Source organism: Panthera tigris, chromosome B2 (genome assembly GCF_018350195.1).
Source record: "Panthera tigris isolate Pti1 chromosome B2, P.tigris_Pti1_mat1.1, whole genome shotgun sequence".
NCBI lineage: Eukaryota > Metazoa > Chordata > Mammalia > Carnivora > Felidae > Panthera > Panthera tigris.
In genome coordinates, this window is record NC_056664.1 from 103,665,548 (window position 1) to 103,676,747 (window position 11,200).

Here is an 11,200-nt window from a genome sequence, read left to right on the forward strand (position 1 = left end):
TTCATTAAACCAATAATTATTAATCATTGACTATGCTTCAGACATTGTGCTATGCCCTGGGAATAGAACAAAGAATAAGTTAAAGACTATATCATCTAAGGCTTATAATAAAATGGTGAAGGCTTTGGAAGGAGAGCTGTTTTTTTTTTTTAAATGTATTAAGAACTTGCTATATGCCAGGCTATGTGATCCATCTATCTTTACAGACTAGTATTCTTATTTAAAATTTAGTTATTTAAAAAAATAATAATAATAAAAATAAAGAATAAAATTTAGTTATTTTTATAGTATCTTTATTTTAAAATTGTGTTACAATATCTTATTCTAACCCAGAGAGCCAAGGTCACATTTGCATTATCTAGTTTTGCTTTTTTTAAAGCTAACTCTAGAAGGCATGTGGAGGATAGAAAGAAAAGCAAGACTAAGGATCAGGGGAATACTAGTTACAGGCAGTTGTCTGAGTTACTGAAGGGTTGCACTAACACAATCTTGATATGGTCAGACAGGAAGTATATTTGAGAGACTGGACTTAGTGATTAATTAGACAAAGAGGTTAAAGGGAAATAAAAAGCAAGGATGGTTCCCAGGTTTCTGATGTAAGTGACTTGGAGAATGAAATCATCTGAGATGGAAAATGGAAGAGAAGAAGCTTGGAGAAAGGGAAGGAAATGTGGCCAGTATCCAATTAAGTTTCTTGAGTTCATAGAGCCAGTGGGATATCTAACAGACCACTGAATATATGGGTCTAGGTCTCAGGAAAGGGTTTTGAATCAGTGCAGGACCCCTCAAAGTGTCGTCCACTGATCCACAGTGTTCTCTGAGACACTTTGAAGAAACTCATGAGGTCTATTTAAATAATATCACGAAGACATTAACCTATTTGCCTTTTTCACTAGATTGGTATTTGCACTGATGATGCAAAAGCAGTAGTGGGCGAAAGTAACACCTTAGTTAAGAACAACTGCCAACTTCATTTTTTGGAAAATTTAATGGAAGGAAGTGGGCTGAAATGCACGAAAGGGCTCAGGCTAGCACCTACACAACTGTATTGACACTGGGCCATTAGAAAGTTTAGCATCCCTCAAAGATCAAAAGGAAAATAGTAAACTGGCATCTTAAGTATGAACCTTTAAAGAGTCTGCGGTAATATTTACAGGATATATTGGTGTCCAGTGAGTGTCGGTCTGATGTGACACTGTCATTCAACTAGATCAGAATTTTTACGGTCAAACCTAGTACTTTAGGGTAATGGCAAGCAACACATAGTAAAGTTTAGGGAAATATTTCATTTCATGAATATTCCTGGCCAGAAAAAAAAAAATGCATCACTCTGTGTGACAGAAAGCAATACTTCAGGTCTTAAATTCATTAAGCTCCAGAGAAAACATTGCCTCTACTAAAGCCAAATATATGTAAGTTTCTGTGAAGTTTTGTTTTAGAGTGTGTATATGTGAGTCGGTGTCTGTGTGTGGGTGTGTGCCTGTTTGTGAAGATGAGTTATCTTCTGAGTTTGTTCATCAAATTTGAAATATATGCAAAATCTTTTCTTTTTTTCCATTTGGACCTTTAGAAGTTTAGAAATACCTACGAAGCCTCACTGCCTCCTCCCTTGCATGCCGGACTATCCACATTATCCATTCCAGAGAGGCAAGACTGCCAGGCAATAAACCCTCTGTGGAAGCAAGGCTATCACACCATAACAGCTCAATGACACCCTCTAGTGGGAACTCTCTAGCTATAATTTTGAGGAGGGGGAAAAATGTCTTAGTCTCTACTTCATCTTTAATTGTAATGCATGGCATTTTAGAAATTAGACATTGTGTAAGAAAAAAAGTCTTTAATGGTGAATATATTCTTATTGGAAGACTGAATAAAAAACAGAAATTTAGTGTCTAAGACAGTCTTAGAATCCTATAAAATATATTAAAAAGCAAACTGACTTCAGAAAGGCAAAAGGAACCTCTTCCTCAGCTGTAATGACCCACTTAAAGCCCCAGCGATAATTTTCTCAGTACAGCCTGACTGCAATGACCAGAAACATCCTTCCTGCAGAGACATATTCAAACTAAAAGCAAGGAAAAGCCTATTATAAGCACAACTAAGCCAAAAAGCCTATGTGAAAAAAAGAAAGAAGAGAAGAAAGGAAGGTATTTTTGTATGTCAATACATCTTTGCTAGGGCAAAAATCCCAGGTGAGCTTTCTTTGGTTTGGATATAAGAGAATACACAGGCAAGCCAAGAAGAAAAGAGAGTCTGTAAGTCATTCTGTCTTGGGTAAAGGGTTGAAGGACATTTGTGAACATACACACACAATTTAGAGCATGATAAGGGAATAAACACATTTTGCCATTGTGTATGTCACCATTGTGGGAGTCCATTGATCAAGACCTGGTAATCAATTCTCTGTAGTTGGGTCCATTGCAAAAGTCAATATTGAAAGTTAGTCAAATGCCCTGGAACAGTACAGGACACGCTATCAGGAGTGGAATTCTTTGGAATACACTGTGGAGGGTCCACAAGACCAGCTGCAGGCAACTCTCAGCTACAAGTGACAAATTATCAGCCACACTTTTGTGAGTGAAAACTGAAGATTTATATCAGAACCTACTGCATGTTTTTTTCATTTTATATGTCTGAGTATTTCTACTCCTCCTGAGTGAGGTTTAGGCACTCAAAAAAAGATCCTTTTGTAAAATGCTCAAGTTAACACATAGAAATGTCTCAATGACATAGACCTGATCTGATTCTTCAGACTCAAGCTTCTGGTCTCAGGTATGAAATCATTTCTACTCTTTTTTTCCTGAATTTTACCTCAGTCTGGATGTGTTCTGTAACACATTTTATATTCTAGATTAGTGGGCAGACGGTCATCTCAATGCCGTTAAGCATAAGAGAGGAAACTGGTCACCACTTGAGTCAGAACATTTGGATTAGAATTTTGGATTCTGACTCTGCAAATAACAAGCTGTGCAGCCTCAACCAAGTCATCAAACATCCTTAATGCTATTTCCTTGGCTGCAAACATTGGGGAAATTGTCCATGACCTTCATATCTAATGAGGCTTACTGAAGGATTAACAAGATCATATATGCAAAAGCACCAAGTATATATAATACTCTATTAGCATTTGGTTTTCTAACTGATTCTCATAACTTTTTATTTTTTTAAGTTTTTAAATTTATTTTGAGAGTGAGAGAGCACAAGCAGGGGAGGAGCAGAGAGAGAGTAAGAGAGACAGTATCCCAAGCAGCTCTGTGCTCCACGTTGAGCCCAATGCTTGGCTCTGTCCCACGACCCACCATGAGATCATGACTGAACCAAAATCAAGAGTCGGACACTTAACTGACTGAGCCACCCAGGTGCCCCAATGACTTTTTCCTTTTTAACAGTTATCTTGAGTTTTATTTGTAGTTGTTTTTTATTCACCAAACAGATATTAAAATAAAGGGTCTTTTTCAGTTATAAATGGAAAAAGATGAGCAAGGCTGGTTAAGTGAAGGAACTCAAAATTTTCAAAATAAGTGTATCTCCTTGCTGGTATGTGCCCACCATCCCTTTTCCCAACAAATTCCTGTTTCCCCAGAGGAAGGACCACACATTGGTTTGCAATAGCAACACATCTATTCCATCTTACTGTGTAGATGTTAGTTGATGCCCAAGAATCAATATAAATGGTTTGATTCCTTTTATCTTGAAACAGAAAAATCTTCCTTTGCCAATCCTAATTAAAACTATAATGTAACAGTAGGGTGACTATAGCTAATGATACTGCATTGCATATTTGAAATTTTCTGAAAGAGTAAATCTTGAAAGTTCTCATCACAAGAAAAATATCTTTGTAACTATATAAAAATGTATTTAAAGGCACTCAGAACTATGAAATTGGACATGCTTCCATACTTGGAAACATTTTGACTTCAAAAAAAGTTTTTTAAGATATGTCTACCGTGCTTCCTTTCTCACTAAGGCCCAACAGAATGGCTTCCACAAAGAAGGGTGACAGAGAAAGAAGGGCTGTTCTGCCATTGACAAGGTAATGATCAGGGAATACACCATCAATATTCACAAGCACATCCACAGAGTGGTTTTCAAGAAGTGTGCCCCTGAAGCACTCAAAGAGATCCAGAAAATTGCCATGAAGGAACGTGAAAACTCCAGATGTGTTTATTGACATCAGGCTCCACAAAGCTGTCTAGGCCAAAGGAATAGGAATGCCCCATACCCATCCATGAATGGTTGTCCAGGAAATGTAATGAGGCTGAAGCTTCACCAAACAAACTCTAAACATTGACCTATGTACCTGTCACCACTTCCAACAATCTATAGACAGTGAACGTACAGAAATCAGTTGCATTCCTACACATCAATAAGGAAGCAGCAAAAAGAGAAATCAAGGAATTGATCCCATTTACAACTGAACCAGAAATCATAAGACACCTAGGAATAAACCTAACCAAAAAGGTAGAAGATCTGTATGCTGAAAACTATAGAAAGCTTACAAAAGAAATTTAAGAACACACAAATAAATGGAAAAACATTCCATGCTCATTGATTGGAAGAACAAATATTGTTAAAATGTCTTTACTACCCAAAGCAATCTAAACATTGAATGCAATCTCTAGCAAAATAATACCAGCATTCTTTACAGAGCTTTAGAACAAACCATCTTAAAATTTGAGAAGAATCACAAAAGACTCCAAATAGCCAAAGTAATATTGAAAAAGAAAAATCAAAGCTGGAGGCATCACATTCCAAACTTTAAGTTGTATTACAGAGCTGTAATTATCAAGACAGTATGGGACTGGCACAAAAACAGACACAAAGATCAATGGAACAGAATACAGAACCCAGAAATGACCCACACGTGGATAGTGAACTAATCTTCAACAAAGCAGGAAAGAGTATCTAATGGAAAAAGACAGTCTTTTCAGCAAATGGTGGCGGGAAAACTGGACAGTGACATGCAGAATGAACCTGGACCACTTTCTTACACCACACACAAAAATAAATTCAAAACGGATGACAGACTTAAATGTGAGATGGAAACCATCAAAATCCTAAAGCAGAAAACAGACAAGAACCTCTTTAACCTCAGCCACAGCAACTTCTTCCTAGACACATCTCTAGAGCAAGGGAGACAAAAGCAAAAATGAACTTTTTGGACCTCATGAAGAAAAAAAGCTTCTGCAAAGCAAAGGAAACAATCAACAAAACTAAAAAGCAACTGACAGAATAGAAGTATATGCAAATGACATATCAGATAAAGGGTTAGTATCCAAAATCTGTAAAGAACTTATCAAACTCAACACCCAAAAAACAAATAATCCAGTGAAGAAATGGGGAGAAGACATGAATAGACACTTTTCCAAAGAAGACATCCAGATGGCTAACAGACACATGAAAAGATTCTCAACATTGCTCATCATCAGGGAAATACAAATCAAAACCATGATGAGATACTACCTCACACCTGTCAGAATGGTTAAAATGAACAACTCAAGGAACAACAGATGTTGGTGAGGATGCAGAGAAAGGGGAACTCTTTTGCACTGCTGGTGGGAATGCAAACTGGTGCAGCCACTCTGGAAAACAATATGGAGACTCCTCAAAAAATTAAAAATAGAACTACCCTATGACCCAGCAGTTGCACTACTAGGTATTTATCGAAAGGATACAAAAATACTGATTTGAAGGGGCACATGCACGTTTATAGCTGCACTATCAACAATAGCCAAATTACAGGGAAAGCCCAAATGTCCCATGACTGATGAGTAAAGAAGATGTGTTTTATATATGTAATGGAATATTACTTGGAGATGAAAGAGAATGAAATCTTGCCATTTGCAACAACATGGATGGAACTAGAATGTACAATGCTAAGCAAAATAAGTCAGTCATATGTCACTCATTTGTGAAATTTAAGAAACACAACAGATGAACATAAGGGAATGGAAGGAAAAATAAGATAAAAACAGAGAGGGAGGCAAACCATAAGAGACCCTTAAATAGAAAGAACTAACTGAGGGTTGCTGGAGGGAGGTGGGTGGGGGGATGAGCCAAATAGGGGATGAGCATTAAGGAGGGCACCTGTTGGGATGAGCAGTGGGTGTTATATGAAAGTGATGAAACACTGGGTTCTACTGAAACCAACACTATACTATACGTTAACTAACTTGAATTTAAATAAATAATTTTTTAAAAAATCTACAGACAGTTGATGTGGATGAGAACTAACTGCTGATCGCCAAATAAAGGTATAAAACTGCAATGTGTGTGTGTGTGTGTGTGTGTGATGAAATATTACTTGGTCATAAAAAAGAATAAAATCTTGCCATTCACAACAACATGGCTAGACCTAGAGAATATTATACTAAGTGAAATAAGGCAGAAAGAAAAAAAAACAAATACCATATTATTTCACTTCCATGTGGAATCTAAAAAACAAAACAAACAAAAAACAGACTCATAAAGAGAGAGAACAGATTAGTGGTTGCCAGAGGGGAGGGAGGAGCAGGGATGGGTGAAGGGGATTAAGAGGTACAAACTTCCAGTAATAAAATAAGTAAGTCATGGGAATGAAAAGTACAGCACAGGGAATCTAGTCAATAATATTTAATAAGTTTGTAAAGTGATGAAGAGTAACTACACTTATTGTAGTGAGCATTTCACAATGTATATGCTTATAGAATCACTATGTTATACACCTGAAACTAATATAATATGTCAATTACGCTTCAACTAAAAATAAAGAGCAATATGCAAATTTTAATAAATACCAAATTTTAAGTAAAATTATTATAATAAAAAAGTTTAAAAGCATTGTAACTTGAGCTAAATGCTTTAGAATAATGTTTAATATATATAATAATATTTGTAGCTAATAAATAGTGTTGGTCACCTTTCATGAGCACATGAGGAGAAATGGAAAACCTCCATTTCCTTAAAATGTTGACTTCAAGTGCATACGTTTTACACAGTGACTCTTGTTTTTGAGTCACAATTCTCTAGATCAGAGAGAGAATTTTAAATATTAACATTATAGTTATTAACCACACTTCTAATTTTAGGCATTTGTTTCAATTTCCTCACTAGCAAATCTTTTTACAAGAGTTGTACTATGGAAAAAGATTGATAAATTTTATATTTGCCTTCTTTCATTTTCCCTGAAGCAAATAACTAGCAAGAAGCTGGGAGGATGTCAAAATTATGAGAAACTTAAGCTCTAGATAATCAAGCATAGTAAAAATCCAAGCAAAACTGAGTAATGGGAAGAAGGAGGGGCTTCCACTCAGAGCTGAGTGCAAATCCCTGTGCATCCTTTCGTTAACTACATAACCTCAAGCGAGTGATTCAATTCATTTTAATCCCTACACCCTGGAAGATTGTGGACAGATTAAAGAGCAAGCAAATACAAAACAGTGGATACAAATTAAGTGTGTGGTTGGTGCTAAAAGACTGATTTTCAAGTGTTAATATTTCAAGCCTGTTTGTACTTGCCTCAGTTAATGAATTCATGTCTATCAGTGAAGGTCTTTAAAAAAAATTGCCTCTAGGGACACCTGGGTGCCTCAGTCGGTTGAACATCTGGCCCTTGATTTCAGCTCAGGGCCCTGATCTCACAGTTGTGAGTTTGAGCCCTGCGTTGGGCTCCTCGCTGACAGCACGGAGCCTGCTTGGCATTCTCTCTCTCCCTCTCTCTCTCTGCCCCTCCCCCACACTCATTCTCTGTCTCTCTCTCAAAATAAATAAACTTAAACCTAAATTTTTTAAATTGCCTATAAAGCAAATATTGCCTATGATACAATTTTGCTTCCCAACAGCGCCTTCTTTTATCTAACCAGCATAGCTTAAGAAATGGGTTTTATTATAAAAAATGAAAGTATCATATTCACTTTGTGCAAAAATAGGGAGCAAAATGATAATACATGGCATAATCAGGATAACAAGAATCACAGACTCAGTCGTCGAACTCCATACAGCAAATGAACAAGACTTTCATAAAAGAAGGTGCCGACACACAAGTGTGTCCTCTCAGATTGGTTCCTTCCTTGTTTGCATTATTTCGTCTGTGCAAATATTTCGTCTGTGTTCTCACAACTTTGCCTTTCCCTCCTTCACCCCTCTTCCCAGAAACTATCCTAAGCAACTCAGTGTAGCTAACTCCACCTTCCTCACCCATCATTTTGATCCATTGCTGGACTTATTGCCTCAATGAAATTACAAGTAATGCTCAAAAGGTTTATTCTATCAGCCGAACAGCCCCAATTCAAACCCAACTCAAGATCTACCCTAAAGGGTCACTCTTCTTGAAAGTCATACATGTTTCGACTCTGGGGTATTTACATGCCATACTCTGTAAATGTCAGCAGAGTTAAGGAGATGGATTCCATTTTTAAAAAGTGGAAGTGCCAGGGGTACCTGGATGGCTCTGTTGGTTAAGCATCTGACTTCAGCTCAGGTCATGATCTCACGGTTTGTGGGTTCGAGCCTTGCATCGGGCTCTGTGCTGACAGCTTGGAGCCTGGAGCTGCTTCATGGATTCTGTGTCTCCCTCTCTCTCTCTCTGCACCTCCCTCACTTGCTCTCTCTCTCTCTCTCTCTCTCTCTCAAAATTAAATAAACATTAAAAAAAAGTTTAAAGGGTCGCCTGGTGGCTCAGTCGGTTGAGCGTCCAACTTCTGCTCAGGTCATGATCTCACAGTTCGTGGGTTCAAGCCCCGCGTTGGGCTCTGTGCTGATAGCTCGGAGCCTGCTGTGGAGTCTGTGTCTCCCTCTCTCTCTGCCCCTCTCCCGCTCATGCTCTGTCCCTGTCTCTCAAAAATAAAATGTGAAAAAAACTTTTTTTAAAAAAAGTGTAAGTGCCAGAGTGATAATACATACTCATAAGCAACAGAGTAAGCCCCTCCCCCAAACAACAAAACAAAATAGAAAAGCACATCTCTTCCTCCCTTCGAGCTCTGCTTACACCCCTCTTGTGCAGAGGTTTTCTAGACACCCTCCTGCTGGCTTCATTCCCAGACATGCCCCCCTCTCTACAGCAGCCTCTCACTCCTGCCATGCTTAGCGCTCACTCTGGCTACATCTGTGGTCGGGGGACGGCGTGGTACCTGTGGCCAGCTCTTGCAGGTGTTTCTGTGCCATGTCTTCTATGCTTTTCTTATGGACGTTTCTGTACGATCCCCCATTACATAGGAAAAAATGGTTTGAAATTATACAGATGGAGATATCTCTTCTGCCTGCCATTGCTCTGACACATAAGAATTGCAGATTCCTAGGGGACCCGCAGATGGGGAATGCACCTCTTACACTGGTCGTTAATGTGCCCGGATAAATACTGGATGCCTGACCTAAAAGAAGTTTATAATCGAATGTGGCCAAATATGTTATAAACAATAGGCAGCTGTCAACAAAGTCATTACATTTCAGTCATAAGTAGCATTTTCCTTGATGTGAAATAAATCTCTAGAAAGTAACCCCTCTAAGTGAAAGAACAAAGGAACGTAATATTTCCCCACTTTGTAGTTTGAAAAGCTGTGCACCGTCTTTCTTTCTGAATTGCCACCCCCATCATATTTGAGAAGAGTTGGCTGTTCTGTGCTTAGCTCCATTCATTTCCCTGACATCCTTTGATTCTGGGCTGGTTCCCCAGCCACCATCCTTCCTTGTCACTGAGGTCCTGCCAGTGCAGCTCATTCAGTAGCCATCATCACAGTGAACTATGTCCCAGCAGCTCCAGATGGAAGATGGGGGTAAACAGCTCCCCGAAGAGTGCTCTCCAATGCGGTGCCATCAATCAACTCGCAGCTGGGACCAAACCGCTCAGTGACTGAGCCAGCGACTTCCTGCCAACAGCATAGCACATTTCTTAGTGCCCAGCTTCCTTCAAGAGGGAGATGTCACGACTGCGTATTTTAGCCTTCAAGAAGCCCTCAGTACCTAATATTTATGCCCCACTTTTGGTGCTTGTGACCGTTAACATTCTTCATCTAAGTTTAATTTTTTTAAATTATAACAGGTATCCAAATTGGTAACTGTATCCCCTTCTACTTCCCTCTGGGAAGGTAAAGTCTCTTGTTTGCTGCTGTCTTTAATAAATCACAATATAGAAAATTAAACAATAGGTTATTTTACATTAGTTGAAATATGAAATTACTTCCATGGTTCATGCCCAGTTAGAGACGGTAGTAACATCTGCAGGCTTGTGACATGCAGCAGTGGTAAGTGGTTCGTTTTTTTCTGCAAGTAGCAGACGGGGGGTGGTCCTTCTTAAGCCAAGATCAAAATTGAGAGCGAACAGTTGGAACTCTGCAACACAAGACTTTTGGCGTCCACATCCTGCAAGATAAACATCCTTGTGACGACTGCCAGGGACGTTCCCTCTCCACCATAATGTGAGCAGGAGGGTGGTGTGGTAAGACATCACCACGGACTGTATGAGTGAAAAATAATCATCAGTGAAATAGGATACACTTCATTTATAATCACATATTCCATTAGAAAAATGTTAGACTTAAGTTATGGCACTCGCATCTACCTAGTAGCATTATTTATGTTAAGCTGGTAAAAGTCATTTCCTTGGAATAAAGAATATTTGCATCACTTGTTTTTAAGAAGGATATCCTCCCCCCTCCACAACTGTATGTAGTTTCTCTATTCTCTGTAACTCTTCTCTTCAAGATTCGGTGGGTCTCTCACGTCTCAACTTCCTCATTTACAGAGAGTAGGGGAGTTCTCCAGAGCTCTGAGAATCATCCTTTGCTGGTTCAATAAACTGATTTCCTTTTCTCCAGATAGATAGGAAAAACTTACACATAATGTCTATTTTTACAAACATCTTTCCAGTTCTGTACACACACAAGTGCGCACGCGCACACACACACACACACACACACACACACACACACACTCCTACTTCTGGCTAATTTCTACTTCAAAGGTGCAAGGAAATTCTAGGGAAATTAGACACAATAGAAAGGGAATGGAATAAATTCCCTATGATTGTGTGTGTGTGTGTGTGCGTGTGTGTGTGCGCTCGCGCACACGAGAGATTCCAGGTAAGAGCAATGGCGTATAAATCAGTGAGCTGGCATTTAGTTGAGTGATGAGGAAGACAAAGGGGTCTATTTATGGTAACTTGGGAACAGTCCATGTCAGCATCTTCACTTTACAGGTGAGGAAATGGATGCCTGCAGCCATGAAA

The 11,200-nt window shown here is 38.8% G+C and overlaps 1 pseudogene; it reads left to right on the forward strand.

The window, feature by feature from the left end:
• The first annotated feature begins 3,977 nt into the window (after positions 1-3,977).
• LOC122238854 lies at positions 3,978-9,192 on the forward strand (annotated as a pseudogene).
• The last annotated feature ends 2,008 nt before the right edge of the window (positions 9,193-11,200 follow it).